The sequence below is a fragment of the Saccostrea cucullata genome, unplaced genomic scaffold, assembly GCF_032062105.1.
Source record: "Saccostrea cucullata isolate Sc308-1 unplaced genomic scaffold, CSIRO_AGI_Scuc_v1 ctg8279, whole genome shotgun sequence".
In the NCBI taxonomy this organism is placed as follows: Eukaryota; Metazoa; Mollusca; class Bivalvia; order Ostreida; family Ostreidae; genus Saccostrea; species Saccostrea cuccullata.
Genome location: NW_026929633.1, coordinates 1 through 27,627, shown reverse-complemented (window position 1 = coordinate 27,627; position 27,627 = coordinate 1). Strand labels below are relative to the sequence as shown.

Genomic DNA, 27,627 nt, shown 5'->3' with positions numbered 1-27,627 from the left:
GGAGCTGAAAAAAAATCCATTATGAAGTACTAAATTTCAGCTTAAATAGACTGTAAAATATTAAAACAGAGAGATATCTTTTCCAAAAAGAGGAAATAATGCTCAAAACTACCAGGGAAATAAATATGGAGACTAAAAAAGACCAAAAATCCATAAATATATACCCGTAATAACAATTAAAAAAATCCCTGAAAATCGGCTATTTAAATCTCTGTAAAATATTTAATAATGCACTCTGAACTTTGTAAAAAGGCAGAAAAACCCGCATTAATTGTCTTTACTGAGAACCCCAAGCGGCAACCCGAAATTCCCTTCATTTCTTTCATATTATGAATTTATTTACCCTTTTTTCTCTTCATCCCCCCTTCTGAAATTGGAACAAAACCACGAAGATTGCGTACCATCCTTTGCGCTACTTGCTTCCCAATCTTCGTGGTGGATTCCAATTTCTAGACCAATCAGAATTGTCCCTCATTCCAATTTCATTCCAATTTCGTTCCAATTTCATTCCAATTCTGAGCTCCTCAACCAATCAGAGAAAAGGGGCATTCCAATTCTTCCAATTTACAGTAGGTCGGACGCCATATTGGTAAGTCGCATGTTATATAGTAAAATTTTGAAAAGGCTATTTCTAGAGTTTTATTAGGAGTTTATGGCCAAATTTGGTATCGATCAATTCGTCTCGGTAAGTTTTATACTATTGAGTCGATTGACCCTCGGGAATTTTGTTATTTAATTGAAATTGAACACATGTAAACAAACTTCCGGAAGGGGGGACGCTATCTTTTTTAAGTGTAAAAATACAAGTTTTCCACCGATATGCATCCGTGAAATTGCTAAAATTCAATTAAATACATTACTTTATAATTGCTTGTCAATGCATTCCTGTGTACATCGTATATTTATGCAGAAACGAGCTCTTTTAAATTGTGCAAATTCGAGCTGTGTGTTGATCGTCTGTGTACTTGTGTACATTTGATTGAAGACGTTTACCAAGACTATTTTGTATGAAACTCTGTAGGTTTTTGTGTTAAATCAATTGAATGAAGTCTGATCTCTTCTTAGGAACACGGGGTTTTACTTAGTTTGAGTTGAAACTATGTTTTACAACATTATTTTCTTGGTGACCTGTTTTCATTGAGTACATTTGTTTACATTTGTGAAATAGGCTGTATGAAGGAAATTTAAGTGAAACTGAGTTGAATTTTATATTAAATCAAGTGATTCTAGTCTAATTTCATGTTGTAAACACACCGTACTACTGCGCGCAGTGTAAAACAGTGTTAATTTGTATTCAATGAAGTAGTATACCTACCTGCAAGTTTTCCCTTTTTTGCACCTTCTTGTAAACATACATGGCATAGGACCGGGAATGTATCAAGTCTTAGTTTTGATTGAATATCAAAGAATAATAAGAAATCTTGCATTTTCAGCCCTACGTAGTGTCTCGACAGTAAACAGACTTGTACGTCACTCTAATAACAAGTTGGTACCTAGCCCCCCTTTGAGTACCTTGTAGACCCCACCCTCCAGCACCCCCGGGGACTGACCGGAAGCTGAATGGGGTGAAATACCTTCACTCGGAGACGGACGAGGAATCCGATGAAGTCTCGGCTGTTCGAACCTTCTTCGCAGACACAGAAAACAGTAAGTAGCATTTATTATTACATGTAACTAAAATACCTGGTATATATGAGAGGTATAGACAGTTTAAACCAGTACGGCTAGGTGAAATAATGCTGAAAACATTCAATTAGATTCATATGTGAGTAATTTTGGAAGAATTGGTTATTTAGAGTGATTGCGTATTTACTTAAACAGTGTATTTTTATACATATGATATACAGGTACAAGTTGCTAAGTAATGGTACTGTTTTACAGGTACAGGAAGGAAAAACAGATGAAATACTATGTGTATGATTGAGAAATCTAAGCATCAAGCCTCCCAGTGACAAAGACTTAGCCAGTCCTGTCAAGATAAAGCACCTTAAGGACACTGACACCTCGGTATTAAGGTACGACTTGTACCCAAGACTGCGAACCAGTTAAATGTGAACATGTGTTCTCGACATACACCGTCTGCAGTCACGATAGCCTAACCGGACACTTTCCAGCTAAAATATCTGTCATTTACACTTCTGCTGTCTCCTGAAAATGGTACGTGAATACAGAGATCCTTAATTGTACAGTGGAGAGTTCACTCAGACTGATACAGAGGAAAAGGAACCAGCACAAGATATGATGGATGTTTAACTAACTCCAAGCAAGTGTTTCAAGTGTGAAAAATCACATTCTATGCAATCTTTGTACAGAAAACTTTGGGAAGAAACTTTTAATGCTGCCTAGTGTTATGTTTTTATTACAACATAATTCTAGAAGGTCCCAAGCCCTTATAAAAGCAGAGGGAAAGTTTCTGATCCAAAATAAGTCAATATGAAGTCAGTGTGTTGTTTTTCTTTAAAATATTGTGTAAATATCACCTGCATAAAGTGTCAGAAATGAAAACCCACCAGGATTTGAACCCAGGTCTCTTGCCCAAAAGTCAGGCAAGTGTGTTACCACTACACCATGGGAATTTACAATGACACAAAATGCAAGGATGGAAATTAAGCATTTTTCTTTGGATGTAGAATTATTTGAGCTTAAAAAAGACTGAAAATGGGAAAAAATACCAAAAAGGAGTTAATAATTACTTACAGACATCCTCAAATATGTTATAAAGGGGGTTTATATAAATTATTCTAAGCAACTCTTGTAAAAGGATTTGACCCAAGAATTTTTGTTTTCGGTTATAATTTCAAGGCTAAATAAACCTGGAAATAAGTAAAAGTGTGAGAAATTAACAGATAATACAAAGAAAAGGAGTGTCAATTTGTCTGAAAATTAGATATATGAATGTAGGAATTTTGAGCAGATGGAGGTTTAATAAAATCATTTAAAAATTATATTCCTTGTCTTATTCTTTCAAATTCAAAGAGAAAATCACTTGCAGCATGTGTCAAAAGTTTAAAAACCCACCGGGATTCGAACCCAGATCTCTTGCCAGTAACTTAGGCAAGTGTGTTACCATTACACCACAGGAATGTTGGAAATGACACAATATGCAAGGATTACATCTGATTGGAAATGAGAAAAGGGCTAATTTTGAGTAAATGAAGGCAAAATAAGCCTAAAATGACTCGAAAATAAACCATGTAAGCCAAAATAATAGAGGAGGGGGGCTTGAAATAAAGCCCCAAATGAAGGAAGAAAACAGCAGCAAAAAATAAGCTGTTAGAATTTAAAAAAAAATATTTTGGGGTGAATCAAGGTAAAATAAGCATAAATTGACTGGAAAAGAAACCATACATGTCAAAATAATAATAGAAAAAAACCTTAAAAGAGGCTGAAATAAAGCCCTACTGATGTAGTAAGTAACAGGTAAAAATAGGCTGTTAGAATTTAAAAAAAAATATTTTGGAGTAAATCTAAGTAAAATAAGCATTAATTGTCTTGGAAATAAACCATAAAAGTCAAAATAATGTGGAGAAAACTTTTAAAAGGGGCTGACACAAAGCCCTAATGAAGTAGCAAATAGCAGCTAAAACTAGGCCCTATAAATTATTTCAAAAAATTATTTGAAGTAAATCAAGGCCAAAAAAGTGTAGATTGACTTGAAAATAAACCATAAAAGTCAAAATTATATGGGGAAAACCCCTAAAAGGAGCTGAAAAAAAATCCATTATGAAGTACTAAATTTCAGCTTAAATAGACTGTAAAATATTAAAACAGAGAGATATCTTTTCCAAAAAGAGGAAATAATGCTCAAAACTACCAGGGAAATAAATATGGAGACTAAAAAAGACCAAAAATCCATAAATATATACCCGTAATAACAATTAAAAAAATCCCTGAAAATCGGCTATTTAAATCTCTGTAAAATATTTAATAATGCACTCTGAACTTTGTAAAAAGGCAGAAAAACCCGCATTAATTGTCTTTACTGAGAACCCCAAGCGGCAACCCGAAATTCCCTTCATTTCTTTCATATTATGAATTTATTTACCCTTTTTTCTCTTCATCCCCCCTTCTGAAATTGGAACAAAACCACGAAGATTGCGTACCATCCTTTGCGCTACTTGCTTCCCAATCTTCGTGGTGGATTCCAATTTCTAGACCAATCAGAATTGTCCCTCATTCCAATTTCATTCCAATTTCGTTCCAATTTCATTCCAATTCTGAGCTCCTCAACCAATCAGAGAAAAGGGGCATTCCAATTCTTCCAATTTACAGTAGGTCGGACGCCATATTGGTAAGTCGCATGTTATATAGTAAAATTTTGAAAAGGCTATTTCTAGAGTTTTATTAGGAGTTTATGGCCAAATTTGGTATCGATCAATTCGTCTCGGTAAGTTTTATACTATTGAGTCGATTGACCCTCGGGAATTTTGTTATTTAATTGAAATTGAACACATGTAAACAAACTTCCGGAAGGGGGGACGCTATCTTTTTTAAGTGTAAAAATACAAGTTTTCCACCGATATGCATCCGTGAAATTGCTAAAATTCAATTAAATACATTACTTTATAATTGCTTGTCAATGCATTCCTGTGTACATCGTATATTTATGCAGAAACGAGCTCTTTTAAATTGTGCAAATTCGAGCTGTGTGTTGATCGTCTGTGTACTTGTGTACATTTGATTGAAGACGTTTACCAAGACTATTTTGTATGAAACTCTGTAGGTTTTTGTGTTAAATCAATTGAATGAAGTCTGATCTCTTCTTAGGAACACGGGGTTTTACTTAGTTTGAGTTGAAACTATGTTTTACAACATTATTTTCTTGGTGACCTGTTTTCATTGAGTACATTTGTTTACATTTGTGAAATAGGCTGTATGAAGGAAATTTAAGTGAAACTGAGTTGAATTTTATATTAAATCAAGTGATTCTAGTCTAATTTCATGTTGTAAACACACCGTACTACTGCGCGCAGTGTAAAACAGTGTTAATTTGTATTCAATGAAGTAGTATACCTACCTGCAAGTTTTCCCTTTTTTGCACCTTCTTGTAAACATACATGGCATAGGACCGGGAATGTATCAAGTCTTAGTTTTGATTGAATATCAAAGAATAATAAGAAATCTTGCATTTTCAGCCCTACGTAGTGTCTCGACAGTAAACAGACTTGTACGTCACTCTAATAACAAGTTGGTACCTAGCCCCCCTTTGAGTACCTTGTAGACCCCACCCTCCAGCACCCCCGGGGACTGACCGGAAGCTGAATGGGGTGAAATACCTTCACTCGGAGACGGACGAGGAATCCGATGAAGTCTCGGCTGTTCGAACCTTCTTCGCAGACACAGAAAACAGTAAGTAGCATTTATTATTACATGTAACTAAAATACCTGGTATATATGAGAGGTATAGACAGTTTAAACCAGTACGGCTAGGTGAAATAATGCTGAAAACATTCAATTAGATTCATATGTGAGTAATTTTGGAAGAATTGGTTATTTAGAGTGATTGCGTATTTACTTAAACAGTGTATTTTTATACATATGATATACAGGTACAAGTTGCTAAGTAATGGTACTGTTTTACAGGTACAGGAAGGAAAAACAGATGAAATACTATGTGTATGATTGAGAAATCTAAGCATCAAGCCTCCCAGTGACAAAGACTTAGCCAGTCCTGTCAAGATAAAGCACCTTAAGGACACTGACACCTCGGTATTAAGGTACGACTTGTACCCAAGACTGCGAACCAGTTAAATGTGAACATGTGTTCTCGACATACACCGTCTGCAGTCACGATAGCCTAACCGGACACTTTCCAGCTAAAATATCTGTCATTTACACTTCTGCTGTCTCCTGAAAATGGTACGTGAATACAGAGATCCTTAATTGTACAGTGGAGAGTTCACTCAGACTGATACAGAGGAAAAGGAACCAGCACAAGATATGATGGATGTTTAACTAACTCCAAGCAAGTGTTTCAAGTGTGAAAAATCACATTCTATGCAATCTTTGTACAGAAAACTTTGGGAAGAAACTTTTAATGCTGCCTAGTGTTATGTTTTTATTACAACATAATTCTAGAAGGTCCCAAGCCCTTATAAAAGCAGAGGGAAAGTTTCTGATCCAAAATAAGTCAATATGAAGTCAGTGTGTTGTTTTTCTTTAAAATATTGTGTAAATATCACCTGCATAAAGTGTCAGAAATGAAAACCCACCAGGATTTGAACCCAGGTCTCTTGCCCAAAAGTCAGGCAAGTGTGTTACCACTACACCATGGGAATTTACAATGACACAAAATGCAAGGATGGAAATTAAGCATTTTTCTTTGGATGTAGAATTATTTGAGCTTAAAAAAGACTGAAAATGGGAAAAAATACCAAAAAGGAGTTAATAATTACTTACAGACATCCTCAAATATGTTATAAAGGGGGTTTATATAAATTATTCTAAGCAACTCTTGTAAAAGGATTTGACCCAAGAATTTTTGTTTTCGGTTATAATTTCAAGGCTAAATAAACCTGGAAATAAGTAAAAGTGTGAGAAATTAACAGATAATACAAAGAAAAGGAGTGTCAATTTGTCTGAAAATTAGATATATGAATGTAGGAATTTTGAGCAGATGGAGGTTTAATAAAATCATTTAAAAATTATATTCCTTGTCTTATTCTTTCAAATTCAAAGAGAAAATCACTTGCAGCATGTGTCAAAAGTTTAAAAACCCACCGGGATTCGAACCCAGATCTCTTGCCAGTAACTTAGGCAAGTGTGTTACCATTACACCACAGGAATGTTGGAAATGACACAATATGCAAGGATTACATCTGATTGGAAATGAGAAAAGGGCTAATTTTGAGTAAATGAAGGCAAAATAAGCCTAAAATGACTCGAAAATAAACCATGTAAGCCAAAATAATAGAGGAGGGGGGCTTGAAATAAAGCCCCAAATGAAGGAAGAAAACAGCAGCAAAAAATAAGCTGTTAGAATTTAAAAAAAAATATTTTGGGGTGAATCAAGGTAAAATAAGCATAAATTGACTGGAAAAGAAACCATACATGTCAAAATAATAATAGAAAAAAACCTTAAAAGAGGCTGAAATAAAGCCCTACTGATGTAGTAAGTAACAGGTAAAAATAGGCTGTTAGAATTTAAAAAAAAATATTTTGGAGTAAATCTAAGTAAAATAAGCATTAATTGTCTTGGAAATAAACCATAAAAGTCAAAATAATGTGGAGAAAACTTTTAAAAGGGGCTGACACAAAGCCCTAATGAAGTAGCAAATAGCAGCTAAAACTAGGCCCTATAAATTATTTCAAAAAATTATTTGAAGTAAATCAAGGCCAAAAAAGTGTAGATTGACTTGAAAATAAACCATAAAAGTCAAAATTATATGGGGAAAACCCCTAAAAGGAGCTGAAAAAAAATCCATTATGAAGTACTAAATTTCAGCTTAAATAGACTGTAAAATATTAAAACAGAGAGATATCTTTTCCAAAAAGAGGAAATAATGCTCAAAACTACCAGGGAAATAAATATGGAGACTAAAAAAGACCAAAAATCCATAAATATATACCCGTAATAACAATTAAAAAAATCCCTGAAAATCGGCTATTTAAATCTCTGTAAAATATTTAATAATGCACTCTGAACTTTGTAAAAAGGCAGAAAAACCCGCATTAATTGTCTTTACTGAGAACCCCAAGCGGCAACCCGAAATTCCCTTCATTTCTTTCATATTATGAATTTATTTACCCTTTTTTCTCTTCATCCCCCCTTCTGAAATTGGAACAAAACCACGAAGATTGCGTACCATCCTTTGCGCTACTTGCTTCCCAATCTTCGTGGTGGATTCCAATTTCTAGACCAATCAGAATTGTCCCTCATTCCAATTTCATTCCAATTTCGTTCCAATTTCATTCCAATTCTGAGCTCCTCAACCAATCAGAGAAAAGGGGCATTCCAATTCTTCCAATTTACAGTAGGTCGGACGCCATATTGGTAAGTCGCATGTTATATAGTAAAATTTTGAAAAGGCTATTTCTAGAGTTTTATTAGGAGTTTATGGCCAAATTTGGTATCGATCAATTCGTCTCGGTAAGTTTTATACTATTGAGTCGATTGACCCTCGGGAATTTTGTTATTTAATTGAAATTGAACACATGTAAACAAACTTCCGGAAGGGGGGACGCTATCTTTTTTAAGTGTAAAAATACAAGTTTTCCACCGATATGCATCCGTGAAATTGCTAAAATTCAATTAAATACATTACTTTATAATTGCTTGTCAATGCATTCCTGTGTACATCGTATATTTATGCAGAAACGAGCTCTTTTAAATTGTGCAAATTCGAGCTGTGTGTTGATCGTCTGTGTACTTGTGTACATTTGATTGAAGACGTTTACCAAGACTATTTTGTATGAAACTCTGTAGGTTTTTGTGTTAAATCAATTGAATGAAGTCTGATCTCTTCTTAGGAACACGGGGTTTTACTTAGTTTGAGTTGAAACTATGTTTTACAACATTATTTTCTTGGTGACCTGTTTTCATTGAGTACATTTGTTTACATTTGTGAAATAGGCTGTATGAAGGAAATTTAAGTGAAACTGAGTTGAATTTTATATTAAATCAAGTGATTCTAGTCTAATTTCATGTTGTAAACACACCGTACTACTGCGCGCAGTGTAAAACAGTGTTAATTTGTATTCAATGAAGTAGTATACCTACCTGCAAGTTTTCCCTTTTTTGCACCTTCTTGTAAACATACATGGCATAGGACCGGGAATGTATCAAGTCTTAGTTTTGATTGAATATCAAAGAATAATAAGAAATCTTGCATTTTCAGCCCTACGTAGTGTCTCGACAGTAAACAGACTTGTACGTCACTCTAATAACAAGTTGGTACCTAGCCCCCCTTTGAGTACCTTGTAGACCCCACCCTCCAGCACCCCCGGGGACTGACCGGAAGCTGAATGGGGTGAAATACCTTCACTCGGAGACGGACGAGGAATCCGATGAAGTCTCGGCTGTTCGAACCTTCTTCGCAGACACAGAAAACAGTAAGTAGCATTTATTATTACATGTAACTAAAATACCTGGTATATATGAGAGGTATAGACAGTTTAAACCAGTACGGCTAGGTGAAATAATGCTGAAAACATTCAATTAGATTCATATGTGAGTAATTTTGGAAGAATTGGTTATTTAGAGTGATTGCGTATTTACTTAAACAGTGTATTTTTATACATATGATATACAGGTACAAGTTGCTAAGTAATGGTACTGTTTTACAGGTACAGGAAGGAAAAACAGATGAAATACTATGTGTATGATTGAGAAATCTAAGCATCAAGCCTCCCAGTGACAAAGACTTAGCCAGTCCTGTCAAGATAAAGCACCTTAAGGACACTGACACCTCGGTATTAAGGTACGACTTGTACCCAAGACTGCGAACCAGTTAAATGTGAACATGTGTTCTCGACATACACCGTCTGCAGTCACGATAGCCTAACCGGACACTTTCCAGCTAAAATATCTGTCATTTACACTTCTGCTGTCTCCTGAAAATGGTACGTGAATACAGATCCTTAATTGTACAGTGGAGAGTTCACTCAGACTGATACAGAGGAAAAGGAACCAGCACAAGATATGATGGATGTTTAACTAACTCCAAGCAAGTGTTTCAAGTGTGAAAAATCACATTCTATGCAATCTTTGTACAGAAAACTTTGGGAAGAAACTTTTAATGCTGCCTAGTGTTATGTTTTTATTACAACATAATTCTAGAAGGTCCCAAGCCCTTATAAAAGCAGAGGGAAAGTTTCTGATCCAAAATAAGTCAATATGAAGTCAGTGTGTTGTTTTTCTTTAAAATATTGTGTAAATATCACCTGCATAAAGTGTCAGAAATGAAAACCCACCAGGATTTGAACCCAGGTCTCTTGCCCAAAAGTCAGGCAAGTGTGTTACCACTACACCATGGGAATTTACAATGACACAAAATGCAAGGATGGAAATTAAGCATTTTTCTTTGGATGTAGAATTATTTGAGCTTAAAAAAGACTGAAAATGGGAAAAAATACCAAAAAGGAGTTAATAATTACTTACAGACATCCTCAAATATGTTATAAAGGGGGTTTATATAAATTATTCTAAGCAACTCTTGTAAAAGGATTTGACCCAAGAATTTTTGTTTTCGGTTATAATTTCAAGGCTAAATAAACCTGGAAATAAGTAAAAGTGTGAGAAATTAACAGATAATACAAAGAAAAGGAGTGTCAATTTGTCTGAAAATTAGATATATGAATGTAGGAATTTTGAGCAGATGGAGGTTTAATAAAATCATTTAAAAATTATATTCCTTGTCTTATTCTTTCAAATTCAAAGAGAAAATCACTTGCAGCATGTGTCAAAAGTTTAAAAACCCACCGGGATTCGAACCCAGATCTCTTGCCAGTAACTTAGGCAAGTGTGTTACCATTACACCACAGGAATGTTGGAAATGACACAATATGCAAGGATTACATCTGATTGGAAATGAGAAAAGGGCTAATTTTGAGTAAATGAAGGCAAAATAAGCCTAAAATGACTCGAAAATAAACCATGTAAGCCAAAATAATAGAGGAGGGGGGCTTGAAATAAAGCCCCAAATGAAGGAAGAAAACAGCAGCAAAAAATAAGCTGTTAGAATTTAAAAAAAAATATTTTGGGGTGAATCAAGGTAAAATAAGCATAAATTGACTGGAAAAGAAACCATACATGTCAAAATAATAATAGAAAAAAACCTTAAAAGAGGCTGAAATAAAGCCCTACTGATGTAGTAAGTAACAGGTAAAAATAGGCTGTTAGAATTTAAAAAAAAATATTTTGGAGTAAATCTAAGTAAAATAAGCATTAATTGTCTTGGAAATAAACCATAAAAGTCAAAATAATGTGGAGAAAACTTTTAAAAGGGGCTGACACAAAGCCCTAATGAAGTAGCAAATAGCAGCTAAAACTAGGCCCTATAAATTATTTCAAAAAATTATTTGAAGTAAATCAAGGCCAAAAAAGTGTAGATTGACTTGAAAATAAACCATAAAAGTCAAAATTATATGGGGAAAACCCCTAAAAGGAGCTGAAAAAAAATCCATTATGAAGTACTAAATTTCAGCTTAAATAGACTGTAAAATATTAAAACAGAGAGATATCTTTTCCAAAAAGAGGAAATAATGCTCAAAACTACCAGGGAAATAAATATGGAGACTAAAAAAGACCAAAAATCCATAAATATATACCCGTAATAACAATTAAAAAAATCCCTGAAAATCGGCTATTTAAATCTCTGTAAAATATTTAATAATGCACTCTGAACTTTGTAAAAAGGCAGAAAAACCCGCATTAATTGTCTTTACTGAGAACCCCAAGCGGCAACCCGAAATTCCCTTCATTTCTTTCATATTATGAATTTATTTACCCTTTTTTCTCTTCATCCCCCCTTCTGAAATTGGAACAAAACCACGAAGATTGCGTACCATCCTTTGCGCTACTTGCTTCCCAATCTTCGTGGTGGATTCCAATTTCCAGCCAATCAGCAATTGTCCCTCATTCCAATTTCATTCCAAATTTTTCTGAGCTACTCAGCCCTCCTATTTTGCCAATCAGAGAAAAGGGGCATTCCAATTTTAATATATGTATTGGTAAGTCTGTTATATAGTAAAATTTTGAAAAGGCCTAGAATTAAGCAAATTTGTACAATGTAATAAAATAATTGTGGCACATATAAATACAATGAAAAATACAAGAGATATATTAAATTGAAAATAGCCCTTTTTAATCGTATTTTATGCAGAAAAATACTCTTTTAAATTGTAAATTCACTGTGTGTTGATCTGTGTAGTGTAGACGTTTAAAGATATTTTGTATGAAACTCTGTAGGTTTTTGTGTTAAATCAATTGAATGAAGTCTGATCTCTTCTTAGGAACACGGGGTTTTAAGTTTGAGTTGAAACTATGTTTTACAAAATTATTTTCTTGGTGCTAAAAAATATAAAATTAAAAATCAAATTGATAAACATGTGTATTGAAATACACATGTGCACACATGTGTATACTGTTAAAAAAAATCAAAAAAGAAATTGTATAAAAAAATTAACGCATAAAAACAAATATGCACATAGGAATGAAAAAAATAATTTTTAATTAAAGAAAAATAACAATACAGGAAGAGTATATGGAATGCTGTACAAATTTGCGCGTCTTCCATTCGCATGCTTGCTTCAGAATCTTAGCGGTGAGTCCCAAAATGTTCGACCAATCAGATATCGCCCTCGTTCCAATTTCTTCCAATTTCCTTCCAATTTCGATCTCATTCTCTTTTATCGACCAAACGCCGCGTTTGGTTTCAAAGAATTGAAATAAAGTATAGCAAATTCATTTTAAAGTCGAAATACAATCAAGAAAAGTGAAAAAAGTAAAAATAAATAAAATTTAAAAATATGTATTTTTTTTTTAAATTTCAGTGGAAAAATTAGAAAAAGAAAAATATGGAACGCTTCACGAATTTGCGTGTCATCCTTGCGCAGGGGCCATGCTAATCTTCTCTGTATCGTTCCAATTTTAATATATGTACTGCCGAAAAGCAAGTACAATGTAATAAAATAATTGTGGCATATAAATACAATGATTCGGAGAATATTATGAAATAGCCCTTTTTAATTTTTGCATACTGTAAACACCTGGAGAGACGATAATATTGCGTAACAAGAAAGGTAACTGCTACCTACATGTGTATGTGACATACACATGTGCACACATGTGTATACTGTTAAAAAAAAATCATAAAAGATAATTGTATAAAAAAATTAACGGGTTGAAAAAAATAATTTTTTAAGGGGAGGGGATGGGTGGAGTAGGGTCATTTTCATATTATTAATAACTTTAAAAAAATTAGTAATATTTGTAATGTTGTCATATTTCATATCAAGCAGTTTTGGCGAAATATGTATTTTATATGGTATACAACCAAGCAACACTCCGGTGCTCAAAAAATGGCCGTTGAGTGGGTATGTCACTATGCAGAATGGATAAGGGCTTTCACGACGCTAATTGTTGAAACAAATAAAAATATAAAACTAGAAAATTCACTAACCTTCCAATAATTTGTCTTCTAAGTTCTAGTGCAAATCAACTTGCAGAGAATTATTTTCCAACTTGAACGTAATCCAATGCACCACTAGCAAACACTGCTATATACGCTGTATAAAATTGATATCCACTTTGAAAATTCACAAAAATTCCAATCAATTCCTCACAATGAATATTGAAAATGCACACAAAAAATGGATTCACAGGCTTCTCTGACGACCGGATGACGATATCTACGCTTTTGTTGTTACGAACACAACGTCACAGTGGGCATTACGTAAACAATAGGTTACGGTCAAAGGGACATAACTCCTTCTAACTTGTGTCATGGTAAAAAACGTATTAAAGAAAATTGAACAACATAATGAATAAATAAATACACTTCTTTCAAAAAGTCAGTCAGAATTTAAAACACACACAATCCTCAACAGGAACAATTAAAAAAATAAAAGTAACAAAAAATATCAATGAAAAAATGAAATTAATGTAACTAAAAATCAAATTGATAAACAAATGAAATTGAAAGAAATAAAACAAACTGCATTAATAAAAAAGACATGTATCTGCATGCAGTAAATTAAAATCATGCATAAAAAATGATATATAAATTTGTGAATTATTAAATGAATACTGTTACAGGAGTGCATAGTTTTTCTCTTATTCTAAATTGATGTACCAGGGGTAAGCGCGAACGCAGACCCCCACACTTAAAAATTACGTGCCCGAGTCGCCCGCATTTGGGGCGATCGCAGGGTTCAGCCGATCCGGAGTGCAATGGAAAGGCCTCGCCCTGGAGGGACCCCCTACTTGATCAGGGTGCCCTCTGCACCAGGTAAGTATGATTAGTATAGTTAATGACAGGATTTAAAACAATGAAGCTGCGCAGAAATCAAGTGTTTAAGAGACAGAGTGCAGTCACATATGATCAATGTCTCACGGACGGGCCTAAATGGGCAGGATCACCAACCCAAATTACACCCTCCCCTTTACATTTTACCTCTGTGTCGTATTCCCAGGTTTTACTCACTCTCTAAAATCTTTCTTACACATACTCCGTTTTTCTAAATGCAACGTACAGTCAACGTTTTTCATTCGTATGGCCAGCGTTTATACCATCACCTGAATAAGTGTAACAGATTTTTTTTTTTTTTCGTTTTAATTGTTTTAATTTAATTTTTGTTTTTCTAAGAAAAAAGAGTATTAATATAGGGAGAGAAGAAGATATCAAACAATAACCAAGATATGAATAATAAAACGAATTAACGCTATTATACACACCAGTGTACCCCCCCCCCCCCCTCCGTTTGAGTTAATTTTGTTGATCTCAGTGTCATTAATTAAAGAAAAATAACAATACAGGAAGAGTATATGGAATGCTGTACAAATTTGCGCGTCTTCCATTCGCATGCTTGCTTCAGAATCTTAGCGGTGAGTCCCAAAATGTTCGACCAATCAGATATCGCCCTCGTTCCAATTTCTTCCAATTTCCTTCCAATTTCGATCTCATTCTCTTTTATCGACCAAACGCCGCGTTTGGTTTCAAAGAATTGAAATAAAGTATAGCAAATTCATTTTAAAGTCGAAATACAATCAAGAAAAGTGAAAAAAGTAAAAATAAATAAAATTTAAAAATATGTATTTTTTTTTAAATTTCAGTGGAAAAATTAGAAAAAGAAAAATATGGAACGCTTCACGAATTTGCGTGTCATCCTTGCGCAGGGGCCATGCTAATCTTCTCTGTATCGTTCCAATTTTAATATATGTACTGCCGAAAAGCAAGTACAATGTAATAAAATAATTGTGGCATATAAATACAATGATTCGGAGAATATTATGAAATAGCCCTTTTTAATTTTTGCATACTGTAAACACCTGGAGAGACGATAATATTGCGTAACAAGAAAGGTAACTGCTACCTACATGTGTATGTGACATACACATGTGCACACATGTGTATACTGTTAAAAAAAAATCATAAAAGATAATTGTATAAAAAAATTAACGGGTTGAAAAAAATAATTTTTTAAGGGGAGGGGATGGGTGGAGTAGGGTCATTTTCATATTATTAATAACTTTAAAAAAATTAGTAATATTTGTAATGTTGTCATATTTCATATCAAGCAGTTTTGGCGAAATATGTATTTTATATGGTATACAACCAAGCAACACTCCGGTGCTCAAAAAATGGCCGTTGAGTGGGTATGTCACTATGCAGAATGGATAAGGGCTTTCACGACGCTAATTGTTGAAACAAATAAAAATATAAAACTAGAAAATTCACTAACCTTCCAATAATTTGTCTTCTAAGTTCTAGTGCAAATCAACTTGCAGAGAATTATTTTCCAACTTGAACGTAATCCAATGCACCACTAGCAAACACTGCTATATACGCTGTATAAAATTGATATCCACTTTGAAAATTCACAAAAATTCCAATCAATTCCTCACAATGAATATTGAAAATGCACACGAAAAATGGATTCACAGGCTTCTCTGACGACCGGATGACGATATCTACGCTTTTGTTGTTACGAACACAACGTCACAGTGGGCATTACGTAAACAATAGGTTACGGTCAAAGGGACATAACTCCTTCTAACTTGTGTCATGGTAAAAAACGTATTAAAGAAAATTGAACAACATAATGAATAAATAAATACACTTCTTTCAAAAAGTCAGTCAGAATTTAAAACACACACAATCCTCAACAGGAACAATTAAAAAAATAAAAGTAACAAAAAATATCAATGAAAAAATGAAATTAATGTAACTAAAAATCAAATTGATAAACAAATGAAATTGAAAGAAATAAAACAAACTGCATTAATAAAAAAGACATGTATCTGCATGCAGTAAATTAAAATCATGCATAAAAAATGATATATAAATTTGTGAATTATTAAATGAATACTGTTACAGGAGTGCATAGTTTTTCTCTTATTCTAAATTGATGTACCAGGGGTAAGCGCGAACGCAGACCCCCACACTTAAAAATTACGTGCCCGAGTCGCCCGCATTTGGGGCGATCGCAGGGTTCAGCCGATCCGGAGTGCAATGGAAAGGCCTCGCCCTGGAGGGACCCCGCTACTTTGATCAGGGTGCCCTCTGCACCAGGTAAGTATGATTAGTATAGTTAATGACAGGATTTAAAACAATGAAGCTGCGCAGAAATCAAGTGTTTAAGAGACAGAGTGCAGTCACATATGATCAATGTCTCACGGACGGGCCTAAATGGGCAGGATCACCAACCCAAATTACACCCTCCCCTTTACATTTTACCTCTGTGTCGTATTCCCAGGTTTTACTCACTCTCTAAAATCTTTCTTACACATACTCCGTTTTTCTAAATGCAACGTACAGTCAACGTTTTTCATTCGTATGGCCAGCGTTTATACCATCACCTGAATAAGTGTAACAGATTTTTTTTTTTTTTAATTGTTTTAATTGTTTTAATTTAATTTTTGTTTTTCTAAGAAAAAAGAGTATTAATATAGGGAGAGAAGAAGATATCAAACAATAACCAAGATATGAATAATAAAACGAATTAACGCTATTATACACACCATACACACCAGTGTACCCCCCTCCGTTTGAGTTAATTTTGTTGATCTCAGTGTCATTAATTAAAGAAAAATAACAATACAGGAAGAGTATATGGAATGCTGTACAAATTTGCGCGTCTTCCATTCGCATGCTTGCTTCAGAATCTTAGCGGTGAGTCCCAAAATGTTCGACCAATCAGATATCGCCCTCGTTCCAATTTCTTCCAATTTCCTTCCAATTTCGATCTCATTCTCTTTTATCGACCAAACGCCGCGTTTGGTTTCAAAGAATTGAAATAAAGTATAGCAAATTCATTTTAAAGTCGAAATACAATCAAGAAAAGTGAAAAAAGTAAAAATAAATAAAATTTAAAAATATGTATTTTTTTTTTAAATTTCAGTGGAAAAATTAGAAAAAGAAAAATATGGAACGCTTCACGAATTTGCGTGTCATCCTTGCGCAGGGGCCATGCTAATCTTCTCTGTATCGTTCCAATTTTAATATATGTACTGCCGAAAAGCAAGTACAATGTAATAAAATAATTGTGGCATATAAATACAATGATTCGGAGAATATTATGAAATAGCCCTTTTTAATTTTTGCATACTGTAAACACCTGGAGAGACGATAATATTGCGTAACAAGAAAGGTAACTGCTACCTACATGTGTATGTGACATACACATGTGCACACGTGTATACTGTTAAAAAAAAATCATAAAAGATAATTGTATAAAAAAATTAACGGGTTGAAAAAAATAATTTTTTAAGGGGAGGGGATGGGTGGAGTAGGGTCATTTTCATATTATTAATAACTTTAAAAAAATTAGTAATATTTGTAATGTTGTCATATTTCATATCAAGCAGTTTTGGCGAAATATGTATTTTATATGGTATACAACCAAGCAACACTCCGGTGCTCAAAAAATGGCCGTTGAGTGGGTATGTCACTATGCAGAATGGATAAGGGCTTTCACGACGCTAATTGTTGAAACAAATAAAAATATAAAACTAGAAAATTCACTAACCTTCCAATAATTTGTCTTCTAAGTTCTAGTGCAAATCAACTTGCAGAGAATTATTTTCCAACTTGAACGTAATCCAATGCACCACTAGCAAACACTGCTATATACGCTGTATAAAATTGATATCCACTTTGAAAATTCACAAAAATTCCAATCAATTCCTCACAATGAATATTGAAAATGCACACGAAAAATGGATTCACAGGCTTCTCTGACGACCGGATGACGATATCTACGCTTTTGTTGTTACGAACACAACGTCACAGTGGGCATTACGTAAACAATAGGTTACGGTCAAAGGGACATAACTCCTTCTAACTTGTGTCATGGTAAAAAACGTATTAAAGAAAATTGAACAACATAATGAATAAATAAATACACTTCTTTCAAAAAGTCAGTCAGAATTTAAAACACACACAATCCTCAACAGGAACAATTAAAAAAATAAAAGTAACAAAAAATATCAATGAAAAAATGAAATTAATGTAACTAAAAATCAAATTGATAAACAAATGAAATTGAAAGAAATAAAACAAACTGCATTAATAAAAAAGACATGTATCTGCATGCAGTAAATTAAAATCATGCATAAAAAATGATATATAAATTTGTGAATTATTAAATGAATACTGTTACAGGAGTGCATAGTTTTTCTCTTATTCTAAATTGATGTACCAGGGGTAAGCGCGAACGCAGACCCCCACACTTAAAAATTACGTGCCCGAGTCGCCCGCATTTGGGGCGATCGCAGGGTTCAGCCGATCCGGAGTGCAATGGAAAGGCCTCGCCCTGGAGGGACCCCCAACTTGATCAGGGTGCCCTCTGCACCAGATAAGTATGTTAAGTATAGTTAATGACAGAATTTCAAACAATGACGCTGCGCAGAAATTTAGTGTTTAAGAGACAGAGTGCAGTCACATATGATCAATGTCTCACGGACGGGCCTAAATGGGCAGGATCACCAACCCAAATTACACCCTCCCCTTTACATTTTACCTCTGTGTCGTATTCCCAGGTTTTACTCACTCTCTAAAATCTTTCTTACACATACTCCGTTTTTCTAAATGCAACGTACAGTCAACGTTTTTCATTCGTATGGCCAGCGTTTAAACATCACCTGTATATAAGTGTAACAGATATAACAGATTTTTTTTTTTTTTAATTGTTTTAATTGTTTTAATTTAATTTTTGTTTTTCTAAGAAAAAAGATTATTAATATAGTGTTATAAAGAAGATATCAAACAATAACCAAGATATGAATAATAAAACGAATTAACGCTATTATACACACCAGTACCCCCCCCCCCCCCCCCCGTTTGAGTTAATTTTTTTTTACCTCAATGTCATTAAATAAAAAAAAAATACAATACGGGAAGAGTATATGGAATGCTGTACAAATTTGCGCGTCTTCCATTCGCATGCTTGCTTCAGAATCTTAGCGGTGAGTCCCAAAATGTTCGACCAATCAGATATCGCCCTCGTTCCAATTTCTTCCAATTTCCTTCCAATTTCGATCTCATTCTCTTTTATCGACCAAACGCCGCGTTTGGTTTCAAAAATTGAAATAAAGTTTAGCAAATTCATTTTAAAGTCGAAATACAATCAAGAGAGGTGAAAAAACTAAAAATAAATAAAATTTAAAAATATTTAAAAATAAATAAAATTTTAAATACAAATTCAAATTTAATTTTTTTTTTTCTAAATTTCAGTGGAAAAATTAGAAAAAGAAAAATATGGAACGCTTCACGAATTTGCGTGTCATCCTTGCGCAGGGGCCATGCTAATCTTCTCTGTATCGTTCCAATTTTAATATATGTACTGCCGAAAAGCAAGTACAATGTAATAAAATAATTGTGGCATATAAATACAATGATTCAGAGAAGATTATGAAATAGCCCTTTTTAATTTTTGCATACTGTAAACACCTGGAGAGACGATAATATTGCGTAACAAGAAAGGTAACTGCTACCTACATGTATGTGACACACACATGTGCACACATGTATACTGTTAAAAAAAAATCATAAAAGATAATTGCATAAAAAAATTAACGGGTTGAAAAAAATAATTTTTTTTAAGGGGAGGGGATGGGTGGAGTAGGGTCATTTTCATATTATTAATAACTTTAATGACCAAATATTTGTAATGTTGTCATATTTCATATCAAGCAATTTTGTCCAAATATGTATTTTATATGGTATACAATCAAGCAACACTCCGGTGCTCAAAAAATGGCCGTTGAGTGGGTATGTCACTATGCAGAATGGATAAGGGCTTTCAGGACGCTAATTGTTGAAAAAAATAAAAAAAAAAACTATGAAATTCACTAACCTTCCAATAAATTGTCTTCTAAGTTCTAGTGCAAAACAACTAGCAGAGAATAATTTACAAACTTCAACGTAATCCAATGCACCACTAGCAAACATTGCTATATACGCTGTATAAAATTGATATCCACTTTGAAAATTCACAAAAATTCCAATCAATTCCTCACAATGAATATTGAAAATGCACACAAAAAATGGATTCACACTTCTCTGACGACCGGATGACGATATCTACGCTTTTGTTGTTACGAACACAACGTCACAGTGGGCATTACGTGAACAATAGGTTACGGTAAGGGACATAACTCCTTCTAACTTGTGTCATGGTAAAAAAAAACGTATTAAAGAAAATTGAAGAATATAATGAATGAACGAATAAAATAAATAAATAAATAAATACACTTCTTTCAAAAAGTCAGTCAAATTTAAAACACACACAACCCTCAACAGGAACAATTAAAAAAATAAAAGTAACAAAAAATATCAATGAAAAAATGAAATTAATGTAACTAAAAATCAAATTGATAAACAAATGAAATTGAAAGAAATAAAACAAACTGCATTAATAAAAAAGACATGTATCTGCATGCAGTAAATTAAAATCATGCATAAAAAATGATATATAAATTTGTGAATTATTAAATTAATACTGTTACAGGAGTGCATATTTTTCTCTTATTCTAAATTGATGTACCAGGGGTAAGCGCGAACGCAGACCCCCACACTTAAAAATTACGTGCCCGAGTCGCCCGCATTTGGGGCGATCGCAGGGTTCAGCCGATCCGGAGTGCAATGGAAAGGCCTCGCCCTGGAGGGACCCCCTTCTTGATCAGGGTGCCCTCTGCACCAGGTAAGTATGATTAGTATAGTTAATGACAGGATTTAAAACAATGAAGCTGCGCAGAAATCAAGTGTTTAAGAGACAGAGTGCAGTCACATATGATCAATGTCTCACGGACGGGCCTAAATGGGCAGGATCACCAACCCAAATTACACCCTCCCCTTTACATTTTACCTCTGTGTCGTATTCCCAGGTTTTACTCACTCTCTAAAATCTTTCTTACACATACTCCGTTTTTCTAAATGCAACGTACAGTCAACGTTTTTCATTCGTATGGCCAGCGTTTATACCATCACCTGAATAAGTGTAACAGATTTTTTTTTTTTCGTTTTAATTGTTTTAATTTAATTTTTGTTTTTCTAAGAAAAAAGAGTATTAATATAGGGAGAGAAGAAGATATCAAACAATAACCAAGATATGAATAATAAAACGAATTAACGCTATTATACACACCAGTGTACCCCCCCCCCCCCCCCTCCGTTTGAGTTAATTTTGTTGATCTCAGTGTCATTAATTAAAGAAAAATAACAATACAGGAAGAGTATATGGAATGCTGTACAAATTTGCGCGTCTTCCATTCGCATGCTTGCTTCAGAATCTTAGCGGTGAGTCCCAAAATGTTCGACCAATCAGATATCGCCCTCGTTCCAATTTCTTCCAATTTCCTTCCAATTTCGATCTCATTCTCTTTTATCGACCAAACGCCGCGTTTGGTTTCAAAGAATTGAAATAAAGTATAGCAAATTCATTTTAAAGTCGAAATACAATCAAGAAAAGTGAAAAAAGTAAAAATAAATAAACTTTTAAAATATGTATTTTTTTTTTAAATTTCAGTGGAAAAATTAGAAAAAGAAAAATATGGAACGCTTCACGAATTTGCGTGTCATCCTTGCGCAGGGGCCATGCTAATCTTCTCTGTATCGTTCCAATTTTAATATATGTACTGCCGAAAAGCAAGTACAATGTAATAAAATAATTGTGGCATATAAATACAATGATTCGGAGAATATTATGAAATAGCCCTTTTTAATTTTTGCATACTGTAAACACCTGGAGAGACGATAATATTGCGTAACAAGAAAGGTAACTGCTACCTACATGTGTATGTGACATACACATGTGCACACATGTGTATACTGTTAAAAAAAATCATAAAAGATAATTGTATAAAAAAATTAACGGGTTGAAAAAAATAATTTTTTAAGGGGAGGGGATGGGTGGAGTAGGGTCATTTTCATATTATTAATAACTTTAAAAAAATTAGTAATATTTGTAATGTTGTCATATTTCATATCAAGCAGTTTTGGCGAAATATGTATTTTATATGGTATACAACCAAGCAACACTCCGGTGCTCAAAAAATGGCCGTTGAGTGGGTATGTCACTATGCAGAATGGATAAGGGCTTTCACGACGCTAATTGTTGAAACAAATAAAAATATAAAACTAGAAAATTCACTAACCTTCCAATAATTTGTCTTCTAAGTTCTAGTGCAAATCAACTTGCAGAGAATTATTTTCCAACTTGAACGTAATCCAATGCACCACTAGCAAACACTGCTATATACGCTGTATAAAATTGATATCCACTTTGAAAATTCACAAAAATTCCAATCAATTCCTCACAATGAATATTGAAAATGCACACGAAAAATGGATTCACAGGCTTCTCTGACGACCGGATGACGATATCTACGCTTTTGTTGTTACGAACACAACGTCACAGTGGGCATTACGTAAACAATAGGTTACGGTCAAAGGGACATAACTCCTTCTAACTTGTGTCATGGTGGTAAAAAACGTATTAAAGAAAATTGAACAACATAATGAATAAATAAATACACTTCTTTCAAAAAGTCAGTCAGAATTTAAAACACACACAATCCTCAACAGGAACAATTAAAAAAATAAAAGTAACAAAAAATATCAATGAAAAAATGAAATTAATGTAACTAAAAATCAAATTGATAAACAAATGAAATTGAAAGAAATAAAACAAACTGCATTAATAAAAAAGACATGTATCTGCATGCAGTAAATTAAAATCATGCATAAAAAATGATATATAAATTTGTGAATTATTAAATGAATACTGTTACAGGAGTGCATAGTTTTTCTCTTATTCTAAATTGATGTACCAGGGGTAAGCGCGAACGCAGACCCCCACACTTAAAAATTACGTGCCCGAGTCGCCCGCATTTGGGGCGATCGCAGGGTTCAGCCGATCCGGAGTGCAATGGAAAGGCCTCGCCCTGGAGGGACCCCCTACTTGATCAGGGTGCCCTCTGCACCAGGTAAGTATGATTAGTATAGTTAATGACAGGATTTAAAACAATGAAGCTGCGCAGAAATCAAGTGTTTAAGAGACAGAGTGCAGTCACATATGATCAATGTCTCACGGACGGGCCTAAATGGGCAGGATCACCAACCCAAATTACACCCTCCCCTTTACATTTTACCTCTGTGTCGTATTCCCAGGTTTTACTCACTCTCTAAAATCTTTCTTACACATACTCCGTTTTTCTAAATGCAACGTACAGTCAACGTTTTTCATTCGTATGGCCAGCGTTTATACCATCACCTGAATAAGTGTAACAGATTTTTTTTTTTTCGTTTTAATTGTTTTAATTTAATTTTTGTTTTTCTAAGAAAAAAGAGTATTAATATAGGGAGAGAAGAAGATATCAAACAATAACCAAGATATGAATAATAAAACGAATTAACGCTATTATACACACCAGTGTACCCCCCCCCCCCCCCCCCCGTTTGAGTTAATTTTGTTGATCTCAGTGTCATTAATTAAAGAAAAATAACAATACAGGAAGAGTATATGGAATGCTGTACAAATTTGCGCGTCTTCCATTCGCATGCTTGCTTCAGAATCTTAGCGGTGAGTCCCAAAATGTTCGACCAATCAGATATCGCCCTCGTTCCAATTTCTTCCAATTTCCTTCCAATTTCGATCTCATTCTCTTTTATCGACCAAACGCCGCGTTTGGTTTCAAAGAATTGAAATAAAGTATAGCAAATTCATTTTAAAGTCGAAATACAATCAAGAAAAGTGAAAAAAGTAAAAATAAATAAAATTTAAAAATTTGTATTTTTTTTTTAAATTTCAGTGGAAAAATTAGAAAAAGAAAAATATGGAACGCTTCACGAATTTGCGTGTCATCCTTGCGCAGGGGCCATGCTAATCTTCTCTGTATCGTTCCAATTTTAATATATGTACTGCCGAAAAGCAAGTACAATGTAATAAAATAATTGTGGCATATAAATACAATGATTCGGAGAATATTATGAAATAGCCCTTTTTAATTTTTGCATACTGTAAACACCTGGAGAGACGATAATATTGCGTAACAAGAAAGGTAACTGCTACCTACATGTGTATGTGACATACACATGTGCACACGTGTATACTGTTAAAAAAAAAATCATAAAAGATAATTGTATAAAAAAATTAACGGGTTGAAAAAAATAATTTTTTAAGGGGAGGGGATGGGTGGAGTAGGGTCATTTTCATATTATTAATAACTTTAAAAAAATTAGTAATATTTGTAATGTTGTCATATTTCATATCAAGCAGTTTTGGCGAAATATGTATTTTATATGGTATACAACCAAGCAACACTCCGGTGCTCAAAAAATGGCCGTTGAGTGGGTATGTCACTATGCAGAATGGATAAGGGCTTTCACGACGCTAATTGTTGAAACAAATAAAAATATAAAACTAGAAAATTCACTAACCTTCCAATAATTTGTCTTCTAAGTTCTAGTGCAAATCAACTTGCAGAGAATTATTTTCCAACTTGAACGTAATCCAATGCACCACTAGCAAACACTGCTATATACGCTGTATAAAATTGATATCCACTTTGAAAATTCACAAAAATTCCAATCAATTCCTCACAATGAATATTGAAAATGCACACGAAAAATGGATTCACAGGCTTCTCTGACGACCGGATGACGATATCTACGCTTTTGTTGTTACGAACACAACGTCACAGTGGGCATTACGTAAACAATAGGTTACGGTCAAAGGGACATAACTCCTTCTAACTTGTGTCATGGTAAAAAACGTATTAAAGAAAATTGAACAACATAATGAATAAATAAATACACTTCTTTCAAAAAGTCAGTCAGAATTTAAAACACACACAATCCTCAACAGGAACAATTAAAAAAATAAAAGTAACAAAAAATATCAATGAAAAAATGAAATTAATGTAACTAAAAATCAAATTGATAAACAAATGAAATTGAAAGAAATAAAACAAACTGCATTAATAAAAAAGACATGTATCTGCATGCAGTAAATTAAAATCATGCATAAAAAATGATATATAAATTTGTGAATTATTAAATGAATACTGTTACAGGAGTGCATAGTTTTTCTCTTATTCTAAATTGATGTACCAGGGGTAAGCGCGAACGCAGACCCCCACACTTAAAAATTACGTGCCCGAGTCGCCCGCATTTGGGGCGATCGCAGGGTTCAGCCGATCCGGAGTGCAATGGAAAGGCCTCGCCCTGGAGGGACCCCCTACTTGATCAGGGTGCCCTCTGCACCAGGTAAGTATGATTAGTATAGTTAATGACAGGATTTAAAACAATGAAGCTGCGCAGAAATCAAGTGTTTAAGAGACAGAGTGCAGTCACATATGATCAATGTCTCACGGACGGGCCTAAATGGGCAGGATCACCAACCCAAATTACACCCTCCCCTTTACATTTTACCTCTGTGTCGTATTCCCAGGTTTTACTCACTCTCTAATCTTTCTTACACATACTCCGTTTTTCTAAATGCAACGTACAGTCAACGTTTTTCTTTCGTATGGCCAGCGTTTATACCATCACCTGAATAAGTGTAACAGATTTTTTTTTTTTCGTTTTAATTGTTTTAATTTAATTTTTGTTTTTCTAAAAGAAAAAAGAGTATTAATATAGGGAGAGAAGAAGATATCAAACAATAACCAAGATATGAATAATAAAACGAATTAACGCTATTATACACACCAGTGTACCCCCCCCCCCCTCCGTTTGAGTTAATTTTGTTGATCTCAGTGTCATTAATTAAAGAAAAATAACAATACAGGAAGAGTATATGGAATGCTGTACAAATTTGCGCGTCTTCCATTCGCATGCTTGCTTCAGAATCTTAGCGGTGAGTCCCAAAATGTTCGACCAATCAGATATCGCCCTCGTTCCAATTTCTTCCAATTTCCTTCCAATTTCGATCTCATTCTCTTTTATCGACCAAACGCCGCGTTTGGTTTCAAAGAATTGAAATAAAGTATAGCAAATTCATTTTAAAGTCGAAATACAATCAAGAAAAGTGAAAAAAGTAAAAATAAATAAAATTTAAAAATATGTATTTTTTTTTTAAATTTCAGTGGAAAAATTAGAAAAAGAAAAATATGGAACGCTTCACGAATTTGCGTGTCATCCTTGCGCAGGGGCCATGCTAATCTTCTCTGTATCGTTCCAATTTTAATATATGTACTGCCGAAAAGCAAGTACAATGTAATAAAATAATTGTGGCATATAAATACAATGATTCGGAGAATATTATGAAATAGCCCTTTTTAATTTTTGCATACTGTAAACACCTGGAGAGACGATAATATTGCGTAACAAGAAAGGTAACTGCTACCTACATGTGTATGTGACATACACATGTGCACACGTGTATACTGTTAAAAAAAAATCATAAAAGATAATTGTATAAAAAAATTAACGGGTTGAAAAAAATAATTTTTTAAGGGGAGGGGATGGGTGGAGTAGGGTCATTTTCATATTATTAATAACTTTAAAAAAATTAGTAATATTTGTAATGTTGTCATATTTCATATCAAGCAGTTTTGGCGAAATATGTATTTTATATGGTATACAACCAAGCAACACTCCGGTGCTCAAAAAATGGCCGTTGAGTGGGTATGTCACTATGCAGAATGGATAAGGGCTTTCACGACGCTAATTGTTGAAACAAATAAAAATATAAAACTAGAAAATTCACTAACCTTCCAATAATTTGTCTTCTAAGTTCTAGTGCAAATCAACTTGCAGAGAATTATTTTCCAACTTGAACGTAATCCAATGCACCACTAGCAAACACTGCTATATACGCTGTATAAAATTGATATCCACTTTGAAAATTCACAAAAATTCCAATCAATTCCTCACAATGAATATTGAAAATGCACACGAAAAATGGATTCACAGGCTTCTCTGACGACCGGATGACGATATCTACGCTTTTGTTGTTACGAACACAACGTCACAGTGGGCATTACGTAAACAATAGGTTACGGTCAAAGGGACATAACTCCTTCTAACTTGTGTCATGGTAAAAAACGTATTAAAGAAAATTGAACAACATAATGAATAAATAAATACACTTCTTTCAAAAAGTCAGTCAGAATTTAAAACACACACAATCCTCAACAGGAACAATTAAAAAAATAAAAGTAACAAAAAATATCAATGAAAAAATGAAATTAATGTAACTAAAAATCAAATTGATAAACAAATGAAATTGAAAGAAATAAAACAAACTGCATTAATAAAAAAGACATGTATCTGCATGCAGTAAATTAAAATCATGCATAAAAAATGATATATAAATTTGTGAATTATTAAATGAATACTGTTACAGGAGTGCATAGTTTTTCTCTTATTCTAAATTGATGTACCAGGGGTAAGCGCGAACGCAGACCCCCACACTTAAAAATTACGTGCCCGAGTCGCCCGCATTTGGGGCGATCGCAGGGTT

General features: G+C 33.8%; 3 long non-coding RNA genes and 13 other non-coding genes across 16 annotated transcripts; 3 read left to right on the top strand and 13 right to left on the bottom strand.

Moving 5' to 3' along the window:
- Nucleotides 1–568: 568 nt before the first annotated feature.
- On the top strand, nt 569–2,335 carry LOC134281536 (uncharacterized). The gene is made up of 3 exons (XR_009995109.1): nt 569–589; nt 1,434–1,647; nt 1,882–2,335. It is a non-coding gene; the product is annotated as an uncharacterized LOC134281536 (long non-coding RNA).
- Nucleotides 2,336–4,270: 1,935 nt separating this feature from the next.
- Nucleotides 4,271–6,037, top strand: LOC134281534 (uncharacterized). The gene is made up of 3 exons (XR_009995108.1): nt 4,271–4,291; nt 5,136–5,349; nt 5,584–6,037. It is a non-coding gene; the product is annotated as an uncharacterized LOC134281534 (long non-coding RNA).
- A 1,935-nt stretch (nt 6,038–7,972) lies between these two features.
- Nucleotides 7,973–9,537, top strand: LOC134281533 (uncharacterized). Its single transcript, XR_009995107.1, has 3 exons — nt 7,973–7,993; nt 8,838–9,051; nt 9,286–9,537. It is a non-coding gene; the product is annotated as an uncharacterized LOC134281533 (long non-coding RNA).
- A 2,973-nt stretch (nt 9,538–12,510) lies between these two features.
- On the bottom strand, nt 12,511–12,619 carry LOC134281548 (U6 spliceosomal RNA). Its single transcript, XR_009995121.1, has one exon. It is a non-coding gene; the product is annotated as a U6 spliceosomal RNA (small nuclear RNA).
- Nucleotides 12,620–13,793: 1,174 nt separating this feature from the next.
- On the bottom strand, nt 13,794–13,957 carry LOC134281551 (U1 spliceosomal RNA). The gene has a single exon (XR_009995124.1). It is a non-coding gene; the product is annotated as a U1 spliceosomal RNA (small nuclear RNA).
- Nucleotides 13,958–14,791: 834 nt separating this feature from the next.
- Nucleotides 14,792–14,900, bottom strand: LOC134281547 (U6 spliceosomal RNA). Its single transcript, XR_009995120.1, has one exon. It is a non-coding gene; the product is annotated as a U6 spliceosomal RNA (small nuclear RNA).
- Nucleotides 14,901–16,074: 1,174 nt separating this feature from the next.
- On the bottom strand, nt 16,075–16,240 carry LOC134281541 (U1 spliceosomal RNA). Its single transcript, XR_009995114.1, has one exon. It is a non-coding gene; the product is annotated as a U1 spliceosomal RNA (small nuclear RNA).
- An 839-nt stretch (nt 16,241–17,079) lies between these two features.
- Nucleotides 17,080–17,188, bottom strand: LOC134281546 (U6 spliceosomal RNA). Its single transcript, XR_009995119.1, has one exon. It is a non-coding gene; the product is annotated as a U6 spliceosomal RNA (small nuclear RNA).
- Nucleotides 17,189–18,360: 1,172 nt separating this feature from the next.
- On the bottom strand, nt 18,361–18,524 carry LOC134281552 (U1 spliceosomal RNA). The gene has a single exon (XR_009995125.1). It is a non-coding gene; the product is annotated as a U1 spliceosomal RNA (small nuclear RNA).
- An 888-nt stretch (nt 18,525–19,412) lies between these two features.
- LOC134281542 (U6 spliceosomal RNA) lies at nt 19,413–19,521 on the bottom strand. The gene has a single exon (XR_009995115.1). It is a non-coding gene; the product is annotated as a U6 spliceosomal RNA (small nuclear RNA).
- A 1,185-nt stretch (nt 19,522–20,706) lies between these two features.
- Nucleotides 20,707–20,870, bottom strand: LOC134281540 (U1 spliceosomal RNA). Its single transcript, XR_009995113.1, has one exon. It is a non-coding gene; the product is annotated as a U1 spliceosomal RNA (small nuclear RNA).
- Nucleotides 20,871–21,705: 835 nt separating this feature from the next.
- LOC134281545 (U6 spliceosomal RNA) lies at nt 21,706–21,814 on the bottom strand. The gene has a single exon (XR_009995118.1). It is a non-coding gene; the product is annotated as a U6 spliceosomal RNA (small nuclear RNA).
- Nucleotides 21,815–22,990: 1,176 nt separating this feature from the next.
- Nucleotides 22,991–23,154, bottom strand: LOC134281550 (U1 spliceosomal RNA). Its single transcript, XR_009995123.1, has one exon. It is a non-coding gene; the product is annotated as a U1 spliceosomal RNA (small nuclear RNA).
- Nucleotides 23,155–23,989: 835 nt separating this feature from the next.
- Nucleotides 23,990–24,098, bottom strand: LOC134281544 (U6 spliceosomal RNA). The gene has a single exon (XR_009995117.1). It is a non-coding gene; the product is annotated as a U6 spliceosomal RNA (small nuclear RNA).
- Nucleotides 24,099–25,271: 1,173 nt separating this feature from the next.
- LOC134281549 (U1 spliceosomal RNA) lies at nt 25,272–25,435 on the bottom strand. Its single transcript, XR_009995122.1, has one exon. It is a non-coding gene; the product is annotated as a U1 spliceosomal RNA (small nuclear RNA).
- An 831-nt stretch (nt 25,436–26,266) lies between these two features.
- On the bottom strand, nt 26,267–26,375 carry LOC134281543 (U6 spliceosomal RNA). Its single transcript, XR_009995116.1, has one exon. It is a non-coding gene; the product is annotated as a U6 spliceosomal RNA (small nuclear RNA).
- Nucleotides 26,376–27,627: the final 1,252 nt, after the last annotated feature.